The sequence below is a fragment of the Notolepis coatsorum genome (assembly GCF_963971535.1).
Source record: "Notolepis coatsorum genome assembly, chromosome: 16".
Lineage (NCBI taxonomy): Eukaryota > Metazoa > Chordata > Actinopteri > Aulopiformes > Paralepididae > Notolepis > Notolepis coatsorum.
In genome coordinates this window covers 70,063,438-70,086,756 of record NC_140180.1, presented here as the reverse complement: position 1 = coordinate 70,086,756, position 23,319 = coordinate 70,063,438, and the positions used below count along the sequence as shown (strand labels likewise).

General features: G+C 42.0%; 1 protein-coding gene across 1 annotated transcript in view; it reads right to left on the bottom strand.

The window, feature by feature from the left end:
- Positions 1-21,357, bottom strand: part of jakmip1 (janus kinase and microtubule interacting protein 1) — a gene marked incomplete at its 3' end in the record, with an annotated part of 116,121 nt that extends 94,764 nt beyond the window's left edge. Inside the window, exon 1 of the mRNA XM_084332340.1 lies at positions 20,863-21,357. The remainder of the gene's footprint in view (positions 1-20,862) is intronic.
- Positions 21,358-23,319: the final 1,962 nt, after the last annotated feature.

Below are 23,319 nucleotides of genomic sequence, written 5' to 3'. Positions count from 1 at the left end.
TTATCTTCTCTTATAGTACCAGAGAGAAGCTGAGGAGAATCAACCAGCAACAAAAGCTAAATTTGTTTAAAAAAAGAATATATATATATATATTTTTTTTTGGTATCGAAATGGTATCGAAGTATCGATACTTTTCAAGGTATCGTATCGAAGTCGAAATTCCAGTATCGTGACAACACTAGTCACTTGAGTCACTGAGTCCCCCCACCCCACACATTAGGTTAAAGTAGCCTATAAGCCTATTTCTGTCTGTTGTCTAACAATTAGAATAATAATATAACTATAATTTGTTGTTGTTTTGCTTACATTAAAATATGCATTATTTACTAGTCTATACCACTACTAATAATAATAGTAATCATAACCATCATCATCATCATCATCATCATCATCATCATCATCATCATCATAGCATGTGTATATAAAATATATCAGCCACATAATGAACACCGGTGTGTTTAACCACTTGTTTATTGCAATAGTTAACTTATTACTTTTCATTCACTGACTGGGGTGAAGTTAATGAACGGAATTCATTCAACCTTTATTTTGAAAGGCACAATAGAATATAATTATGAAATAGAAATAGGCCAGAGCTGTACACTGTAAAATAAAGAGGTGGAATAAAATAAAATGAGATATAAACTAAATTAAATAGAAGCACAATAGAATATAATATAGTTATAAGTAAAATTTAAATAAAAATAGGCTGTACAACTGTGCAAGATATGGTCAAGTATACACTAACTAGAATACAAATAACAATACAGTGGGATAAGATATCGCAGGGCTGTGCAATTGGGCATTTTGTGTGTACTTAGCAGGCAGCACTGCAGCAACCAGCCAGTCAGACAGACAGAGGACTCATAGGATCCGGGTTAATGGAGACCTCGGACTCGTGATTCCTGATTCAGTACAAAGATTCAGATCTTTAACCCGGATGAGTCAGGAACCGCCCAGCTCTAGTAGAGAGTCGTTTTTCAATGGTGTCGTCCACACCCTTTCATAACTTGTTAACCATTTGTCGTAGACACTTGTGGGGGGCATCATTGGACTCAGTAGAGAGTTCCTACAACTTTATTAATTATCAATGCTACTTTGAATGCACCTACATGAATTACGTGCTTGTTTTCATTTGCGACCAGCAGCTCTAGCCCTCTCGGTTAGTTACTGTAGTTGGTTGGTTTGGTCAGTCCACAAAAGTGTCCCCACCCTCTAACGGTCACAGTTCTCGCCCTAGGAGGCTGATATTCGGCATGGAGGTCAAGTGTGCGTGTGTGATGCATTAGGGTTGTAACAATCTGTCTTTTCACTTCATCTAGCAGCTAACGTTAGCTCGTTTGTTAGCTAACTTGCTAGCGCTACCTCAAAGTCAAGAAGACAGTGTCTACTAGCACCTGTGTGTGTGTGCAGGGCTGTACGTTAACTTTTTTTGCACATAGCACTGGTGCTACAGAGGTTGATAGTTTTGTAGCACAGGCCAAAATCTTGTAGCACAAGTATAAAACGTGTTATATTTGTAACAGTCACAAATGTGCCTATTGTATTTGTGTTATTTAGCAGTGCAGTGCAGTGCCATGTTTGGCTGTCATTTAGTATATCGCCATGTGTTATTATTACTATGATACTCTCATATGCTATTTTCAATTAATATCATAAACAACATAAGGAATATTAGCATAATTTTGAGTGGACTGAAGGAATGAGTCAGCGTTAATAGTTTTAAATGCAAATAATTTATTTTAAGATGGAAGTGGGGTCGGTTGGGACACACACACACACACACACAATGGGGGACCCTGATGTAAACAAGACAAAAGTCTTTCTCTGGTCTGCATCCCCTTAACAATTGTGTGTATTGAGCCGTACTGTACTGTACACATTCTGCAATCTGTTAAATAAAGTTTTCATTCATTCATTCACACACACTGTTTCAACTCACCACCCCCGCATCATATTGTAGTCTAGTCTGTCTTCAAACTTCCACTCCTCTCGAAACTTGTTTATATTTGAATATCAACATTATCTGTCCATCCTCAGTTTACTATAATATACTCCTGTCCTGAGTCCTGACTAGTGACTTCATCGTCTTTCCAAACGCATGCACGCACACACACACACAGGGAAGGGGAGAGAGTGCCCCCCCCCATTTCCCTTTCCCCAGTCCACACTGTGTCTGCTGGGCCAGCTTGTTGTTAGCTCATGCTAACATAACGTTCATTTCGGACTTTATGACGCGAGGATTGCAAAGCATGTTATATGCATTTGACCCGTTGCCGAATAAAACAGCAGGGATTTGTTTTGGGTCGCGACAACACTATCCACTAGCACTGTTTCAATGTCCGCGTTCCAAACGCTGCTGAGACGAGTCCTGCAGTCACCTGCTGTGTTGTGAGCTGAGCCGAGCGGATATGGGTCACTGCTCGCAACTCGCAGGGATATTGTTCGCTAGGGATTATGGGATTTGGTGTTTGATATATGGAGTTTTACGCAGAAGGGACATTGTATTTAATCGCACAAGACTACAAGTACCAAGTGGATAGCGGGCCATCGCACCAGTGCTATTGAAGTCAATCCTTTCATCGCACAGACTGACGTCAGTGTCGCACGTGCGACATATATATCGCACTGTACTGCCCTGGTGTGTGTGTGTGTGTGTGTGTGTGTGTGTGTGTGTGTGTGTGTGTGTGAGGGCACAGCTAGCTAGCTAGCTAGTTCATAGTCAAGACCGAAGACACAGCTACTAGTAGCTAGCTACTGGCTAGCTAGCCCATGGAATGGTGTGTGAGTGAGAACTAAGTCAATTAAGAGTGTCTTTTGGCAGTGTGTATGTCAGTCACTACTCTCCTCACAGTAATGCTAATTGTTCTGAAGGTCCAGATTAACACTGAAAGTCTGTGTTTATTATTTTGTATAACTTGTATATTGTTTATATATATAAGATATATATCTTTACGCCATCCGTTTGCATAATAGTATTCTTCGCTCGCCTCATTGGGTCCCGCCCTTGACATTGGAGGCGCCAGTGACGAGCCCCCCAGACATGGTTCTAGACATGTTCAGACAAGTTCAGACTTGCCCATAGCAGGCACATTGATTCCGGACAGGTAAATCGGCTGAGCCCTATAGAAATCAAGTATATATATGGTGGATGGTGCAAGCAGCCGCGAGTCGGCAGTATCAGAACAGGAGAAGCAGCAGAGCGAGAGCGTGATACGTCCGGTACAGTTGTACACAGATCTACAGTTTGCCCCTACACCTCCAGTCCTCAGTCATCAACGGTTAAGTGTGAAGAACTTGCACTATTCTTTAACAACAAAATAACCTTGATCAGGGCCAGCATTACTCATGATGGAAATAAAGCTGATTGCGGCAAACCGTGCAATGTAACCATGAGAAGTTTCACATGCATCACATTAGATGTACTCTGCAAAACTGTCTCAGAATGTAACTCCTCCACCTCAGACATTGACCCTATACCTACAGCTTTCTTCAAACGGGTATTTAATAGTGTTTCAAGTCCTGTGCTAGATATCATAAACACTTCCCTTAGGACTGGTATTTTCCCGGATGCCTTTAAAACAGCAGTTGTAAAGCCATTACTAAAAAAACCTAACTTGGATAGTAATGAAATGGCAAATTATCGTCCAATATCCAACCTACCATTCATTAGTAAAGTACTTGAAAAGATAGTTTCAGTTCAAATAAATTCCTTTCTTGAAGAAAACAACATCTTAGAAGAATTTCAGTCAGGATTCAGAAAATATCATAGCACTGAAACTGCCCTCACCAAAATAATCAGTGACCTCAGACTAAACTCTGACGAGAATAAGATCTCCATCCTTATCCTGTTAGATCTCAGTGCAGCATTTGATACAATCGATCACGATATTCTAATCGATCGTCTTGAAAACCATGTCGGTTTCTCAGAACATGTGCTGGGCTGGTTTAAAACATACATCAGAGGGAGGAAATTCTATGTTAAACTAGGAGATCACATGTCTGATATATACGACAACAACTATGGAGTTGCACAAGGGAGTTGCTTAGGTCCTTTACTCTTCTCCCTGTTACCGCTGGGTGATATCATCAGAGAACATAATGTAGATTTCCATAGCTATGCGGATGATACACAACTGTACATATCTGCTGAACCAAATGATACAGCGATTAGCTCCATTACAGACTGCTTACTGGCAATAAATAAATGGATGAGTAAGAAGTTCCTGAAACTAAACGAGAACAAAACTGAAATTCTAATTATCGGCTCCAAAACTAGAAAAGAAACATTAATAAAGAACCTGGGGGGACTAACCCCTTGGATCAAATCTGAGGTCACTAGTCTTGGGGTTATCATAGATTCAGAACTGAACTTCAATTCTCATATTAGCAAGGTGACGAAAACATCATTCTTCCATCTCAGAAATATAGCAAAAGTACGACCATTTATTAATCAGAACGATGCTGAGAAGCTAATTCATGCATTCATATCTAGCCGGTTAGACTACTGTAATGCACTTTTCACAGGTCTCCCTAAGAAAACCACAGAGAGGCTTCAGCTAATCCAAAACTCTGCAGCCCGACTGCTAACTAGAACCAAAAGGAGAGAGCACATTAGTCCAGTCTTAGCTGCTTTACACTGGCTTCCTGTAACATTTAGAATTGACTTTAAGGTCCTTCTCCTTACATACAAAGCTCTAAATGGACAGGGACCTAGCTACATCGCCAACACTCTAATAAATTACACACCAGCAAGAACACTGCGATCATCAGCTGCTGGACTACTAGAGGCTCCCAGAAGCAGTCAAAAGAGGATCGGTAATGCAGCCTTTATCAACTATGCCCCAAAACTATGGAACAAACTACCCCAAAACATCAGGGAAGCCAACTCGCTAGACATCTTTAAAAGACAGCTTAAAACTCTTTGCTCAGGCATTTCACTGATAGATATCTGCTACCACCTAGTGGCAAGAGGAAACATCAGGGATATCCTGACACAACTTGTATTTACCTGCACTATTCTTACCCTGCCTACTCTTATACACTGCCTATCAAATTCATGTGTCGGTTATTGCACTTTTTACTTCTTACTGATGACTATTTTTAAACTGAATCATTTTAAACTATTTTTATTTTGCTAGATCCAAATGTGAAACACTGATTATTTGTTCATGCAATAGGTCCCACTATTTAGTATGGGTTCGAGTCCCTGTGATCTAATATCACTAAAGTTACAGTGTGGGTTCGAGTCCCTGTGATCTAGTATCACTAAAGTTACAGTGTGGGTTCGAGTCCCTGTGATCTAGTATCACTAAAGTTACAGTGTGGGTTCGTGTCCCTGTGATCTAGTATCACTAAAGTTACAGTGTGGGTTCGAGTCCCTGTGATCTAGTATCACTAAAGTTACAGTGTGGGTTCGAGTCCCTGTGATCTAGTATCACTAAAGTTACAGTGTGGGTTCGAGTCCCTGTGATCTAGTATCACTAAAGTTACAGTGTGGGTTCGTGTCCCTGTGATCTAATATCACTAAAGTTACAGCAATATGTACTGGGAAGTATGTTGGGAATTACAGGAGTATTACTGAATAGAGAGCCTATTAGGATGCTAGATCCTAATGTGAAACACTGTGATTTGCCATATCTTGCTATGCTCGCTCATGCCTGTATTTATTATGTCCGTTCTATTTAATAATTTGAGTGTCCGCCATTTTGTCTAACTATACTGTCTGGCTATTAATATTCTTTAGTAGTGGTTTAATCTAAACAATCTTTAATACAGTCCGGGTTGTGTAGCCCCTTAGCTACACTAATAATTAATTATTAATCTCTCTCCTTCTCGTTATCCCTTTCCCTGCCTCTCTCTCCCTGCCTCTCCATCTCTCTCCCTGCCTCTCTCACCCATCTTTCTTTCCCTGCCTCTCCATCTCTCCCTGCCTCTCTCTCTCCATCTCTCTGCCCCTTTCTTTCCCTGCCTCTCTCTCCATCTCTCTCTGCCCCTTTCTTTTCCCTGCCTCTCCCCCTTCCACCTGATGGACACATATCACCTGTATTACTATTATTTATTATTTATATACATATAGAACTGCTCCACATAGATTTTAATATATCATGCTTTAAAGGAAAACTCCAACATTTTGGGAAATTTGCTTATTTGCCATGTACCCTGGAGTTAGACAAGAAGATATATGATTGATTGATTGATTGATTGAATTTATTTGACAATCAAAATTACATACAATACCGGTACACACATGTACAGCCATCACATATAATCTAAAATCGTCGAGGATTAAAACACAATAAAACCTTACGTTTTTTTCTTCTCTGTGCATGCAGTAGGAGTAGGAAGACACACACCGTTAGCCTAGCTTAGCGTCAGTCACTGGAAGTAGGTTCCTCCATTAGCCTAGTTCCCAACGTCTTCCTACTCCTACTGCATGCAGAGAAGAAAAAGGTATGCATCTTCTTGTCTAACTCCAGGGTTCCCAAAATGTTGGCGTGTTAAGATACATACCTTTTTCTTCTCTGTGCATGCAGTAGGAGTAGGAAGACACGCACCGTTAGCCTAGCTTAGCGTCAGTCACTGGAAGTAGGTTCCTCCATTAGCCTAGTTCCCAACATCTTCCTACTCCTACTGCATGCACAGAGAAGAAAAATTTATGTATCTTCTTGTCTAACTCCAGGGTAGATGGCAAATAAACTAATTTCCCAAAATGTTGGAGTTTTCCTTTAAGTACTGTAGTTTTAATGTAGTTGGTGTTTTTTTATAGTGGTCTTTTTTACTGTAGTTTTAACGAAGCTGGTGTTTTTTTATAGTGGTGACTGGTGAGTGTCTATGTATTGTGACTATATGTTTGTCTTTTAACCACTGCACAAATGAAGTTCCAAAAGGAAAATAAAGTAATATGAAGTTTGAAGTTGAAGTCTGCATCTCTCTGCCAGTCTCTCTTCAAGCCTCTCTCCATTTCTCTCTGCATCTCTCTCCCCATCTCTTTCTGCCCCTATCTGACACACCATCCATATCTTTCTCCACCCCTCTCCCCATACCCCTCTCTAGTGCTATTCTACATCTCCCCCACCTCATGCGTAGAATGTTGGGCTGTTGCTACAGTTTATTTCAGTTTCATATAAACTTGTTTTGATGCAATGACGTTTGTCTGGTGGAGCCTTGCACGTTCCTTCAGCTCAGAGCTCACTGGATGATCTGTCCTGTGTAGGCTACAACCTACATCTGATTTCCAAAAATAAGTTACCAAATATAGGTGAGGTTAAGTTACTTGATGTGTATGTTCCAAAAACAGTCAAAGCTGGCTTGTTATGCCTAAAACATTCTGAAAGTGTGACCTATTTCTTTTCTGTGACACTTCTTTTGTTTATTTAATTTGCAATAAATACTGCATACAATGCATTGAAATGTGTCTGCCTTATTATTTACTCTTTTCAACCATTAACACTTTGACTGCCGGGAGCCGGCAACATCACCTCCTGGTTTGGGAATAGCACTGCACAAGACCGAAGCAGACTACAAAGAGTGACACGTTCAGCCGAACGCACAATTGGAGGGGGGCTCCCCACCCTCCAGAACATTTACTACAAGCGTTGCAAGGGCAAGGCTAAGAGAATCATTAAAGACTCCAGTCACCCGAACAACTGCCTCTTTGAACTGCTGCGGTCAGGCAAGCGATACCGGAGTCTCAAGGCGAGCACAGAAAGACTCAGAAGAAGCTTCTATCCCCAGGCCATCAGGCTGCTAAACGAACAATGAATGAACACTACACAACAACAACCACCAAACGCACATAGCACACACATCCACACGCACACACTCACTTTAAACAAACACTGTAGCACCCACTCCACACACTTTATAGCACACACCCACTTTAAACAAACACACTGTAGCACCCACTCCCCACACTTTATATTTATGGATGAAGGATTGCACTACAACTCGTACACCTTACTGTAAATTGTAACTAAAATTGTACCTCATCCCATTTCTGCTTTGCACTAGATAGTACTGTACATTAGTACACTGCATAGTATTGTGTATTGTATATTATATGGTAACTCAGAACATTGTACATATGTCTATACCGAACACTGTGACCTCATTTTCTTCTTCTAAATTCATGCTATATTATGTTATTATGTTATTTGATACTATCTTGTCTAGCACAGTCTCTGGAGCGTAACAGTAAGAAGCATTTTGTATGAAAGTATTCTGTACTTCTGTATGACAACTATTAAAGAACTTGAACTTGAACTTGAACTAGACGTCTTTGCTGGCCATGCTAAAGTTGCCGGGGGACGCTGTACGTCGTCTTTATATCAATATTTCAAAAATCTGCGATCGGATTCATAATGTCCCTCCGCTGGCCTGAGATCCACCAGCAGGACCCACTGAGCTCTCTGGCGGTTCAGGAGCGCCATCTGGTGGCCGATCGGCGCAAGCGCTTAACAGGAAGCGCATTAGAGGTTTTGCTAGACGTCCGTATTGCTTCCGGCCACTCGGTACATGTCCCGTGACTCTAGCTCGTCACTCTACATAGCGATCGATTGCCAATAACTCGATAAACAACATGATTTGGACGTATATACCATTATACAAGCTGGAGATGGACCGGGTAATAATATATCCCATAATGATACAATTTCTACTCGACGATGATCGCCCAACGGCGCGCGGAGACTGGGGTGAGTTTCAGCGTGTAACGTTACCGTCTTCGATAATAACTGATATTATCAACATTTGACCCACATTAGATGATTGGTATAACGCTGCCCACGGAATTATAAACGCCCCCTCGCCCATCCGGTCAACATCAGATGACGTGTAGTAACTTCTAGAAGTACGTCTAGTTGGAATTTTTTATATCGCGCTGATTGCCATCAAACTGTATTTCATCATCAATATAATGCATTTGGGGCTATATATCACATTCTGGAGAAAGCTGCAGAAAGAGATGAAAACATACTTATACATTAGACCATACTTTACTATGAATATGTGAATGAAAAAGTTTAACGTTGCTACACAATGAACAATACATATAGGACTTTGAATGGGCCCTAATAATGGCAATGTAGCAATAGAATTTAAAAGGTTATAGCCCTGCAAAGAAGGGGACTTTCTCCATAGACAAATAGCGCTGGCAATCTATGGTATATCATTAATTTAACCTTAGGCAACCAAAGTGTTAATACTGTTCTTTAAGAATGTTCAGCATGTTCTACGTAGTAAATCAAGTCCCTGGTCGATGCACATTTCTTTAATGCCTACAGCTTTTGGTCACAAGGCCAAAATCTAAAAATAAATACTCTTAAAAGTACTATTTTCTACTTTTTTATTCGATTAATCAAATCAAGTCTGTTGATCAATCGATAACGGAAAAATAATGGATTGGTGCACCACTAGTTGTAACTAACAACTATTTTTATTAATCTATCAAATATTGAAACGATTAATCAATCAAAAGAAAAAAGCTAAATTTTAAATAATGTAGCAGTTTTTATACTGTATATATATATATACAGTTTGAACTTTGAATAATAATAAATAATAACAATACAATTAAAATAATAAGAAAAACAGAGAACACATACAGTGTCATGAAGAGCGCTATATAAATCCAATCCATTATTATTATTATTATTACATACATCAAATGGCTTCAGGCCATGGCGGTGTAGCATAACATAGACCTTAGTTGTCGATTAGTGGATTAGTTGTTGCAGCCCTATAATGCATGCATCTGGAATTTCCCCAAGGGGATCAATAAAGGAATATCTTATCTTATCTTTTATGCGGCTGCAAGTATAGCGGATTCATGCTCGTTAATCTTAAAATATATTCTTTCCCCCCACCCCTAATAAGAGACTCCATTGGCCATGTTGGATGACCTCATAGTTTAATATCATCAAATCCTTCAACATTCATGTAGGAATGTACACCTGAAGGGGTTTATGAGAGTTTTTTTTTAATAGACTCATTAGTATCGGGCAATAACATATAGCCTAACTATTATATTTTTGTTTAATTAAAAGTACCGGTGCTGACGACACAGTGGTGGTGGGCCTGATCTCTGCCAACGACGAGAGGGCCTACCTGGAAGAGGTCAAGGTCCTGGCGGGATGGTGCCAGGAAAACAGCCTCTCCCTGAACGTCAGCAAAACAAAGGAGATGATTGTGGACTTCAGGAGGTCGGGGGTCAAGGACTACAGCCCCCTCAGCATCGACGGGGCACCGGTTGAGAGAGTCAACAGCTTTAAGTACCTCGGAGCCTACATATCCGAGGACTTGACATGGACCACACACATTGACAGTGTTGTGAAGAAGGCACGACAACGCCTCTACTTCCTCAGGCGCCTAAGGAAGTTCCAAGTCAGTCAGAAGATCCTTAAGAACTTCTACTCATGTACAATAGAGAGCATCTTGACCGGCAACATCACCTCCTGGTTTGGGAATAGCACTGCACAAGACCGAAGCAGACTACAAAGAGTGACACGTTCAGCCGAACGCACAATTGGAGGGGGGCTCCCCACCCTCCAGAACATTTACAACAAGCGTTGCAAGGGCAAGGCTAAGAGAATCATTAAAGACTCCAGTCACCCGAACAACTGCCTCTTTGAACTGCTGCGGTCAGGCAAGCGATACCGGAGTCTCAAGGCGAGCACAGAAAGACTCAGAAGAAGCTTCTATCCCCAGGCCATCAGGCTGCTAAACGAACAATGAATGAACACTACACAACAACAACCACCAAACGCACATAGCACACACATCCACACGCACACACTCACTTTAAACAAACACACTGTAGCACCCACTCCACACACTTTATAGCACACACCCACTTTAAACAAACACACTGTAGCACCCACTCCCCACACTTTATATTTATTGATGAAGGATTGCACTACAACTCGTACACCTTACTGTAAATTGTACCTAAAATTGTACCTCATCCCATTTCTGCTTTGCACTAGATAGTACTGTACATTAGTACACTGCATAGTATTGTATATTATATGGTAACTCAGAACATTGTACATATGTCTATACCGAACACTGTGACCTCATTTTTCTTCTTCTAAATTACATGCTATATTATGTTATTTGATACTATCTTGTCTAGCACAGTCTCTGGAGCGTAACAGTAAGAAGCATTTTGTATGAAAGTATTCTGTACTTCTGTATGACAACTATTAAAGAACTTGAACTACAATAAAACAGATGTTAAGGTAGACAGATGCCTTCACAATAGTCAGGAGCTCATTACCCAAACACAGATGGACCTCCGCTAGGCTGGAAAGACCACACACTCACATCACACTCTCACACTCCCACACTCTCTCACACTCTCTCACACACACACAGTGGGTTGAACGTTAACTAGAAATGACTTGAGAGACACACACACACCCAATAAATACATAAAAGAGATGCCAATGTGTACTTACACAAAAGCTCTCTGTCCGGGTTAAACATCAACTGGGGAGTAAAGATTCAGAGACTGATCGACATAAGCCAGACTGACATTCTCAACACACACAGTACAGTCACAACAAATTACCACAGCATTAGCCATGAAGAAGCAGCAAGAGAATGCTCTGTCACAGAACAGGTCTGGTAACACTCCAGCACGGACGGGCGGGCGGGCACGCGCGCGCACGCGCGCACACACACACACACACACACACACACACACACACACACACACACACACACACACACACACACACACACACACACACACACACACACACACACACACACACACACACACACACACACACACACACACACACACACACACACACACACACACACACACACACACACACACACACACACACACACACACACACACACACACACACACACACACAGAGTAGTGCAAACAAAAGCAGACACTTCGAAGACACTCTCAAGATCCATTGAGAGGCATGGTATTGTGGGTAGCCCTAACAATAGGGGTTACAATTTGATTGAAATCAATTCTCGATTCAACACAACCATCTACGCAATAGATTGGATTCTAAATTGTTATTAACCTTCTTGTTACAAAGCTTGTCTATAACTAGTCTATTTGGCTAATCATGAGATCATGAGAAGGTTTAGATGATTTTTGGCATTTGTGTACCCAAACCTTGCAACAAACATCCATATCCTAAGTCCACTTTGAATTTGTTTTGGACAGCCCATGTATAATTTGCAGCTGTAATGTTAATTCTAATCAGTGTAAATGTGATATATCACAATACAGTACTCAACCTCTACTGTCTGTAGTGTCAACAGTCCGACCTACACAAACTTGAGATAATCAGACTTTAATCTGAAAACAGACTTATATGGTTCAATCTATATTTCATTTAGAAGATAGAATTGCGTTTCTCAATGTCCTCCATTGTCTTCTCCGTCCTCTACCTTCCAAGCAAAGCAGGAGCATGTAACCTAAATACTAACATGGTTGACATAATGACACTGGAACGACAAAGGACACATGAGCTGTGATGTAATGTGGACCTGTGAAGCTCCTTGAGATGTGGCTGTGATAATGGGCTGTAGATCAAATAAACCTGACTTGACATAAGAGTAAAATAACTAGATGTTACTAACCTTCATGACCACCCAACCACCCCCACAAATAAACAAGCATGTTCTCATGTCTCTCACACACACACACACACACACACACACACACACACACACACACACACACACACACACACACACACACACACACACACACACACACACACACACACACACACACACACACACACACACACACACACACACACACACACACACACACACACACACACACACACACACACACACACACACACACACACACACACACACACACACACACACACACACACACACACACACACACACACACACACACACACACACACACACACACACACACACACACACACAATTGAGAAAAGTGACTCTGCGTCAATATGCTGAATTAAATAGAGCTCCCCTTGTGTAAATCCGCAAGTGTCAATTGATCCCATCATTTTTTTTTTTTTTTATCAATTTATTAAAGTTTCTGCTCCTGGTATTTGCATAACATTTTTAAATGGATAGTTTGGACTTTTGGATATTAAGTTGTATGACAGTAGTGAAGGATGTCGGTATGGGTGGACCGTATAAACGGTATACGGTATAAACGGTATGAATTTGCTCTACGGTATGGATTTTGACTATACCGTGTAACCGGTAGAGCAGCTCTAAAATAGCAATGACGTCGTCGTCATGTAACCACAGCGCGACTATTTCAATCGCATTTGCCCCTAAAAATAGATAGAATTAGTCATAGATAATAGATATGTGCAAACTGGAAAAAGTTATTTAGGAGGCTTCGCGCAGTGGGCGCACTGGGCGTGTCAACACGCAATTGTCATTTCATAATAAACACATATCACCGCGGCGCACAGCAAGTTTCAATTTCAGTTCCTGGCATTTTTAACCAGTGGAGAAAGGTAAGAGATCTTACCTATCGTTTTTCTTATATGAATTATTCTACGTTAATAAAACATACCTGGTGATCAACTACAGTTTGCTGTAAACATTATGATATGTGTGTAGTGTTATGATAACGACGGCTGCAGCGGGAGGAAGGCTGCAGCAGTGGATTTGCGAAATAGCATGCAGCTGCAGAGCCACAGAGCCAGGGGCTCTTTCAGGTCTGGTCACAGGCCGCTCAACAGCGCCCCCCCCCACCCAACAGCTGAATTGCCCTGAATAGACCTGAAAGAGCCCCTGGCTCTGCGGCTCTGCAGCTACATATGCTTCTAGCAAAATCCAGCATCCAGCCCTGCTGTTTGCAATGAGCACGGAGTCTCGACTCTGGGCTTATTTTATTTGGAATATAATGACTTTATACGCAAAAGTAGCCTAGTTTTAAGTTAAAATATTATAAATCTACATGCCTTGAGGATGTCATTCTTTATATAGCCTGCCTATCAGGCAAAAAAAATTATTCTAACGGAAACACTGATACCGTGATATATACCGTTACCGTCTATGCTTCAAATTATACCGTGATATAAATTTTAGACCATACCGTCCACCCCTAGATGTCGGTGTTTTTCAATGTATGTAAGGTATATATTGGGGGAGATGACAGCATCTAACGGTGCCAGGTCAGAGAGGTGGATGTGCCGGGTGGTGGGGGCGGTGAGAGAGAATCACTGTATTTAGCAGCAGACTGAGATAGAGCTCAGGGCATGCTGCATTCCTCAGCACACACACACACACACACACACACACAACTGATAAGAAACGGTGGCAGGAGGTTTGGGTCAGAGCGATGGGGAGAGGTTTGACATTAATGAAACGGCAGTTTAATGCGTGTTAATTAAAGGTTAAAAACCGTTGCCATGACAGTCACATGACAACCAGAAGAGAGGCCGGGCCTGTCGTTGCTATGGCGATAATATAGAAAAGTGAGTTTCTTCCGGGTGTAAGTCAGACTGAGAAACAATCCCACAAAAGAGGAGAACCATCAGAGACTTGGAAGCGATTCCCCCTCCCCCTCCCCCTCCCCTCGCGGGGAAAAGGAGGGGAGGACTGACGTGGCACGACCACGACGACAGGCCTTTGGGATAACAGCCAGGCCGCAACGATCACAGAGCGGGGTAACAGGAGATCATTAGAATAATGAACTTTAGTGTTCCATCAGAGACTTTCGCAGGGACAACACAATCTGATAACATCTGATCTGAGGCTTTTGTTTATGTAGTAATAAACCACGTTTTTCAAGAAAGGGACTACGCGGCCTAGTGTCAAATTCTTATGCTTGCGGATTGCATTAAAGGGGGTTGACAAAGATTGTACAGCCAGTTTGAGACGTTGGAGAGATAAAAACACAACGCAGGGTCAACGGATACTAGGGCTGTCTTAAATACTTTGAAGCTTCGTTCGATGGCACAAGCTTCGAACATAAAAAAAAATTTAATTAAAATTTAGTTTTTTGCCTCCAAAATATTGCGCCTCCATTCCAATGAAACGAAAGTAAGCGGCGCCTCGACTCCACCTCTCTACAACAAGCACGTGGAGATTATCTGTGTTGAAAACAACAAGGACATGTGCAGCAGACATGTCGACGAAGAAGTCATCAGACGTGTGGTTACACTTTAAAATATGCAAAGACAATGCCCAAAAAGCCGAGTGCCAGATATGCCAGAAGAAAATGGCATATCACAACTCTACAACAACTTTGTCAAATCACCTAAAAAATGTAAGTATCGTTGTACACGACGGCGACGCCACACAAAACATTAATAAGGCTATGCCTATGCTGCTATGACTAATGTGTTACCAAGTTGGCTAATTTAATTGTAATCATCTGCTTTTGTAGGTGCATTGTCTGATATAATTATAAATTATAAATTAAATATAATATAATATAATTGTTTGCTTGATAGACGAAGGTTGCAACTTAATTATGTAATGTCATGTCGTTGGCTGTGAGAGCAGCCCCACTGCACCCAGGCAGCGCAGCCAAGTGAAACCTTGTTGGCTGCGTCACAGTCACGAAAGGGGCTACTTAATTAATTAATCCAATCCACTTTATTTATAGAGCACATTTAAAAACAACAAAGTTTACCAAAGTGCTGTACAAGTCCCACAACATAAGATAAAAAATAATAATAAAAAAAGTATTATAATTAATATATATATATATATTTGTTTTTTTCGAAGCTTCGAATTAAAATTGAAGCTCGGCCCGAAGCTTCGATTGCCAAAAAAAGCTTCGAAGGTCAGCCCTAACGGATACAGAGGGGATAAGTGACACGAGCAAACAGACGAGGAGGTGATACTGGCTGAATCATCAGAATCTAACAGTAGTGTAGTTGATGCAAAAGAGTTCTGGCCTGATTGCAAGGGAACCAGGCAACAGTAGGCAAATAGGCACAGCCAGTTTGGAGTCATAAACCAAAAAAGGTTTTAATCCACACCACAATGTGCAGGCAAAGAGTTACCCGTTTCCAACACAAAACCAAGGTCCTCCAGTATTTTGAAACAGCTGATAGGCTGCGTTACATACATACATCATTCTAAAGTGTAAGTAGCAGCAGTGTGTGTGTGTGTGTGGAATAAGTGCATTTGTGTGGTGTGACGTGTGTAAGTCTTTCATAGATTGTGAGATAAAACGCGGTATGTGCAATAAGCCCGGATCGTTCTTGTTGATTCCCTGAACCCCAAAATACTCCCAAATCAAAAAGGTATATAACATGTACATATGTACCTTCACAAAATCATCAAGGGGGGGGGGGGGGGGGGGGTCGTTTTAACTCAAAACTGTGTCTGTGTTTGCCGAGCATGTTTTACGTCCGGTGAAACACAGAACTGTGATCGTTAGAAAAACACGTTTCAGGTTCGGTAAAATAGACAGAATATACCTTACCTTAGCCAGAAGGTATTCCAAAAAGAATAATTCCAAGTGATCGCATCGCCATCGCGATTACCAGTGTATGTATATGTCTATACACGTTTCGATGGTAAAATACGCTTAGGCAACGGAATTTCGAGGCGATCAATGTGAATCTCTGTTCAAGCAGGAGGAGCCCCTACCAAATACATTAAAAGGAAGACGTGTATATCCACGCCAATGCAATTCCAGTTCAGACACAGACGATACTGCCACCGGTGATATTCGATCGGAATTGCAATTCCAATTTATACAAACGACCCAGGGATGGCTAGAATGACCCAGATGATGATTTAGAACGGGGATCAGAGGAAAATGATCAAAGGATATAAAAACATAATATTACGTGTTTGGTTAGGCAATTTTTCTCGTTTACAACTTTTAAATACTTTTTTTTTATTATTCTGAGCCCAACAAGCGTGTGTAATAATCTATAATTACAGTTCTATATAATCTATAAAGAATCGAAAATGTAATCAAATCACAAAAATCTGAAAATGTGTGCATCGTTACACCCATAACAGGCAAGCACACACACAAACACACACCCCATATGGCACATGGTACTGGGTAGGGGCTGCAACAACTCATCTTAATCTACAACTAATCGATAGGGGTGTAACCATGCGACCTCACAACGATTAATTTCTATTAGGATTATTCAGGCAACGATTCAATGCATCATGAAATCTCTTCATTTGACCATGATTCGATTCGATTCGATTCATTTTCTATCAGTTAATTCCCCAAAAAAATTTGAATACACAAATGTGGCTGGGGGAACTGATTCACTCAGCATGAATGGACTATAAGTCAATAAAAACAATACACAAAAAGATTTAAAGATTTAAATTTTTTTTTTTTAAATATTTCATTTCGATTAATTTCGATTAACATTTTCAAATCGATGCAGTTGAATCGTCACATTAAAATTGATGCATTGCATCGTTACACCCCTACTAATCGATTAGAAAAATAGATGCCAACTACCTGACCTGCTATGTGCACTTTTAAATAAGGGCTTGTGTCCATAGCGGACGTTTTATTTAGTTGTCAGCTCCTTTCTGTCATTAATTTCTATGCTACAGGCGCGCTCCTTTTCCCAGCGCCGCGCCTCGCGTTTATGCGCTCTCGGCGGCAGCGTTTTTGGGCGGATCGCTCCCAGCGCCTAAAGTTGAAACTAGTTCAACTTTTGGAAAGGAGCGAGCTCATCAAGGTAACTTTTTTCAACCGACCAATCAACATCGAGGAAGTGGCGGAGCTGCGAGACTTTTTTTTGCTTTTCAAAACGGTCCGCCTAGAAAAAAACGTCCGCTATGGACACAAGCCCTAAGTGTACATATTTATGTTTGCTTTTTGTTTTATCGCCATCAGTTTGCAAGTTGTTTGAAAGAGCATTGTATATACAAGATTAGGATTTATTTTAATACACAAGATTTGCTTTCCCCCCGATTATGAAAATGGTTGTCAGTAACAGCCCTAGTGCTCTGTGTACTACATGTTCAATTCAACCTGATCATTGAGAAAACTGACTGTGTGCGTCAATTAGGGCTGTCTTAAATACTTCGAAGCTTCGTTCGATGGGCATGGGATTCGAATGGGAAAATAAAATTCGAATATATTAAAAAGATATATATAAAAAATATATTCTATTTATTTTTTTGCTAAATCAACTGCCTCTCTTTGTTATACAACAAGCAATGCTGTTTGTTATTTAAGATGAGGTCGGACTCGACACTGACAGATTTGTGTTCATTGTGCTGCTTTTATAAAGCCTCAAATGACGGCTTACAATATTTCATGAAAGCAAAGTGTTTAGTTTGTCTAAGATTTAAAAAGGTTTAAACTTTACAGCACTGACAAAGTTGAACAAAGTGCTGTACAAGTCCCACAACATTAAAAAAAAAAATTAATTAAAAAAGATTTTTTTTTTTTTTATCTCGTAGCTTCGAATTAAAATCGAATCTCTGCCCCCCGAAGCTTCAAATGCCAAAATAAATTTGAAGGTCAGCCCTAGCGTCAATACTGAATGAATGCCAGGCTGATTCCTCTGGCCTGAATTAATGTGCAGCATTTTGGCATTCAGTGCTAAGAGCATCATGTGACTGTTCTGTTGTGCTTGTGAGAGTGAGAGTGAGAGTGAGAGTGAGAGTGAGAGAGAGAAATAATCAGTGCTAGCTTACTGCATGTGTTAGCAGCAGTAGTGGCCTCACCCTAGAAGACATTATAGGGTACTGTGTAATGTGATTAACCCTCTCTCTCACTGACAAGACCACAGGATATCAGTCAATGCTGACTGGCTGCCTGGCTGTCCACACTGCTAGCTCCTTGGTAGGGCCCCTGGCTACATTGAGTTAAACACACAAACATACAGCAAATAGAAATAACTACTCCTGTGTGGGTCTTGATGAGCAGACTAAGAGGATATGTGAGGTGTGTGTGAGAGAAAGAGAGAGAATGGACTACTACTACTAGGATTATTAGCCTATAGCACCTACTCACAAAGCTTTTCGCTGAGGAAGGCAAGCGTATATGGACAGAGACAGTGAGGGATTATGGATGAAGGATTGTAAATGATGGATTAAGTTAAAGAAGAGAGAGAAAGAGGAGAGGGGTTGGACTTGGAGAAGAGAAGAGGGGAGAGAGAGGGAGAGGGGTTGGAGAAGAGGAGAGAGTGAGGAGGGTTGGAGAAGAGAGACAGCATTAGAGAGAGAGAGAGAGAGAGAGAGAGAGAGAGAGACAGCATTAGAGAGAGAGAGCGAGAGAGGGTTGGAGAAGAGGGAAGGCTGTTGAATTTCAGCATCCATGATGCATGTTATCATCATACACTAGTCTCAACTGACTAGAGGTTAAATGTAGTATCTGTAATGTCTCCAAACAGCGACTTCTATAGGCAAAAGAGCCCCAGCTTGGTATTGCACTTTGTTTACATTTTCTGTTTTGGTGTGATGTGTGGGTTGGAGTCAGGGGTGTAGCTGGAGATTCTGGGCCCCATGAAATAATCTATTTGTGGGCCCCCAATCCATGCGAGCGCTCGTTAACACGCAAGCTTAAAAAATGTGGGGCATTTATTTATTGATGAAAACGCATAATATGGTTTTTACCAATTTTTTTTATAATACAGGCAATTATACTTTTGAGTCATCTACAACATGAACTTACTTTAGGATAATAATAAAACCATATTAATAAAAAGATAATAATATTGTTCTGGGGTTCTTTTGCCTAGAGGTAACTGTTTTACAGCATTACAGAGATTCTATCTTTTATCATTCAGCTGGGGCATGATTCAGGTATGGCCTTATTGCTTTGACAGCAGGGCCAGGGTCCTACACACCCCTGTGAAATTAGGATGGAACATTTAAATTGAGAATAGAGTTAGGCTGTATAATAAACACATCATTCCACTGCCCGACTCCTTCAGCAGCCTAACCATGCAGTAAGGACTGTGCAACACATGTCGGGTGTCCACCGGGTGCGATTTACGACCCAGGCTCAGGGCTGATCAGAGCCTGCTAGAGCAGTTAACTCCCTCAACGCTCAACACAGTCGACAAGCAGCGTGCATGGCGGACTGGCTAGTAGGCATGGCATCATGTATGCCAGAGAGAGAGATAGTCGAAATGCGGAACAGACACTAATTTTAACGAGCTGTCAAATCGCCCCCAACTGCCTTCAGTAGATAAGAGGTCTTCAGTCTCTAGCTGGCTGTGCTGCTATTCAACCAACCAACCACACCCCGTGGGGGGGCTCACTCAGTGCTGCTGCAGGCCGGGTGTCCATCACTAGTGTCTCAGTCAGCATGTATTGTTTAGCCTCGGTTGACAACCAATGTGTTCGATATATCTGTGTGTGAGCTGCTGTTCTCATGCATGCATGCATCATTATGCTGTCAGCGAACCTCTGGACCAAGTGGGGGGAGTGTGCATGCCGACATTGGCCTCCCCTGGACCGGGGGAGAGTAGCGGAGTAACAGCCCCGCTAACATGGCACGGCGCACGGATATAATAATCAGGAGAACTTGGTGTATTACATGGTAATACTAATACACATTATTTATCACGCCGCACTGGTCAGACCGCCAACTAACATCAACCTATTTCGACATCTGTGTGAAAGCTGCAGCTCTCTATGCTAGAGATGTCGCGCAGCCTGGCACCCGAAACACTGCATTCAGATGTGTTCTTTGAGTTGATTCATATGATGTTGAACTTGAATAGAACCCAAACTATGCGGTACGAAGCAAACAGAAGCGCTCTCTCTTGTGATACAATGTTAAACTAGCAGATCCGAGCAGAAGAAATACACCCGGATATCGAACAATCGCCCGAACATTCGCCTGGCTGTCGGATCTATATTCTAGACACATTCGCTGGTTAAATGAGCTCACTGACCACATCATGCACTTACTTCGAATAGAGGTCCACTGGTTAAATAGCGACCGACAGCAGGTAGTTAGTGGCGCTTCGACAGAGGCTCAATGTTGTCGCTTCGTCCACATGATCCACGGATGTTGCGCTGCGGTGTGGAGAGCTGCTGCCTGCCCGTCCTGCTGCTGCACACCCTGCACACCTCACCTCCGGGATGCTGAGCTGTTTCCAAGGACAGGGTTCTTCTTTAGGGGGGGTGGGTTTACAAACTTTCCCTCTCAAATAGTCCACCGCGGTTTAGCTCTTTCTAACTGCCGGGTCCAAAGTTGCATTTACAACACAAATCAATCGACTAATTATGGAGCTCAAACTACGGTGCAATCGGCTCCGGGCTTTTCGTGCACGCTCGCTGACATGTTCCTCCACGCCCGCACACACACACCGTCACCCTATCCTTTGCATTTCATCCACAGATTTTACCGATGGAGAAAAAAAGCTATCGATGCAAGTGCAACGTGGAGTGGGAAATGCCGGGCGTCGCCGGTAGCGTGATAGAAGCGCGACACCTGACTGCGTGTTCAAGAATGACATTGCGCGGGGAATGTGCGTGCACACGCTAGGACGTGCACCGTCAGAGCTGCGTAAGGTGGTACGGTAGGGGCTACAGATGCCATATTCCAGATGCCCCCCCCCCCCCCCCACACACACACAAGGATTTGCAGTGCACCACCATGGCCTATGGAGCCAGACAGTGCACATTTCCTAATAATTTATGCTCTGAGCCACAGTGTCCAAAACGGTCAATATCTTAATGTTAATGTCAGTGAGGCCTTTTCATAGTCAAATCCAAATGCATACTCGCTGTCAAAGGTGAGCTGTAGGCCTATAGGTACACAGGGCCCCCAATTTCAATGTGAATCTATGCCAAGATGACTGTATCAAAAGAAAGGTAGGTTTGTCAATATGACCATCTGAAAATACAGCACATGTGTTTGTATGTGCACAATGCAACTGAAGCACATCTCACCGTAGTGCGAGTATGACCCAGATTCTGGGGGACGCATTACTCACGCCCGGCTGCCTCTCTACGCTGGGCCTGTCTGACTGGCGTGCAAACAGGCAGGTTACACACATCGCTGCACGCCGTGGCCGCATGCATCATATTATGCAGCCTATCGCTGCTGGGCTCTGCCTAGGACATAGGAGGAAAGTGAGAATGTAGTAGTAGTACAGCCTCGGATGAATTCCAATACTCCTCACATTGCCCATGATCTTTGCTTCAATCGGATAGGTGGAATTTGAATCCCGCACGTGAACATCCTTCATGTTATTTGAACTTGTGAAAGGACACGAGGAAAGGAGGTGACTTTGGAGTATTGGGATGTGCCCCTGCGATGGTTACTACTGCTGAGGCAAGCACACAGACACAGACTGATGAGAGGGAGGGGATGGAGAGGGAGGGTCGGGCGGCTGTGTGGGGTCACGGGGGTGGTAGGAATGGGGTGGGTGGTAAAGTGAATGGAGAGAGAGTTGACCAGAGACAGATAACGAGGGTACTATTCTTTGTGACCACGCCTGAAGGTGTCTTTAGTTTGAACCCTTTCACTACCACACTACCAAATGGTTAAGCCTTTCACTGCGACAATACAGAAGGTTAACATCTTTCATTGCCACAAGTTAACCCTTCAGTGTTTCCCACAGGATTTTCAGAGACTATGGGGGGTGAACCTCCGACCCTCTAGGGGGGTCCGGGGGCATGCCCCCCAGGAACTTTTTTTTGGTGTACATTTTAAAGTTAAATGCATCAATCTGGTCCACTTTGAGAGCAAAATAAAGAGGCTAGATCTATGATGAACTTTGTGCTCAAAACACAAAATCGACTAGAGCAGTGCTTCCCAATCCTCTGCTCGAAGCACCCCAGCCATTCAATGTATTTGTTAAATTCCACCACCAGCACACCTGATTCAACTTAACTAGCCCTTTATTAGTTGAATCAGGTGTGCTGGTGGTGGAATTTAACAAATACATAGAATGGCTGGGGTGTCTCGAGGAGAGGTTTGGGAACCACTGGACTAGAGCATACATTTGAGCCATCAAAGAAATGAAGCAAAAGTGGTTACCTGTTGAACTGGTTTATTTTTTAGAAAATAAAAAAATATAGTGGATTACTATTACGACTACTACCACTGCCAATACTACTGATACATCCCTATTCCTATTAGCAAACTTTATATAAAAAAAAATAGTAAAAAAAAAAATATATATATATCTTTTTTATTATTATTATTATTTTTTACATACATTTTTTTTTGGTTCATTATACAACTGTGGCGGGACTAATTAGACTGTGGCGGGCCGCCACAGTCTAGGTCATTAATGGGAAACCCTGCCCTTTCACTACCACACTACAGGTTAACCCTTTCACTACCACACCACAGAAGGTTAAAGCCACTAAGGGATTTTGAGTATGTTGTATGTTTTTTTTTTATTATATATA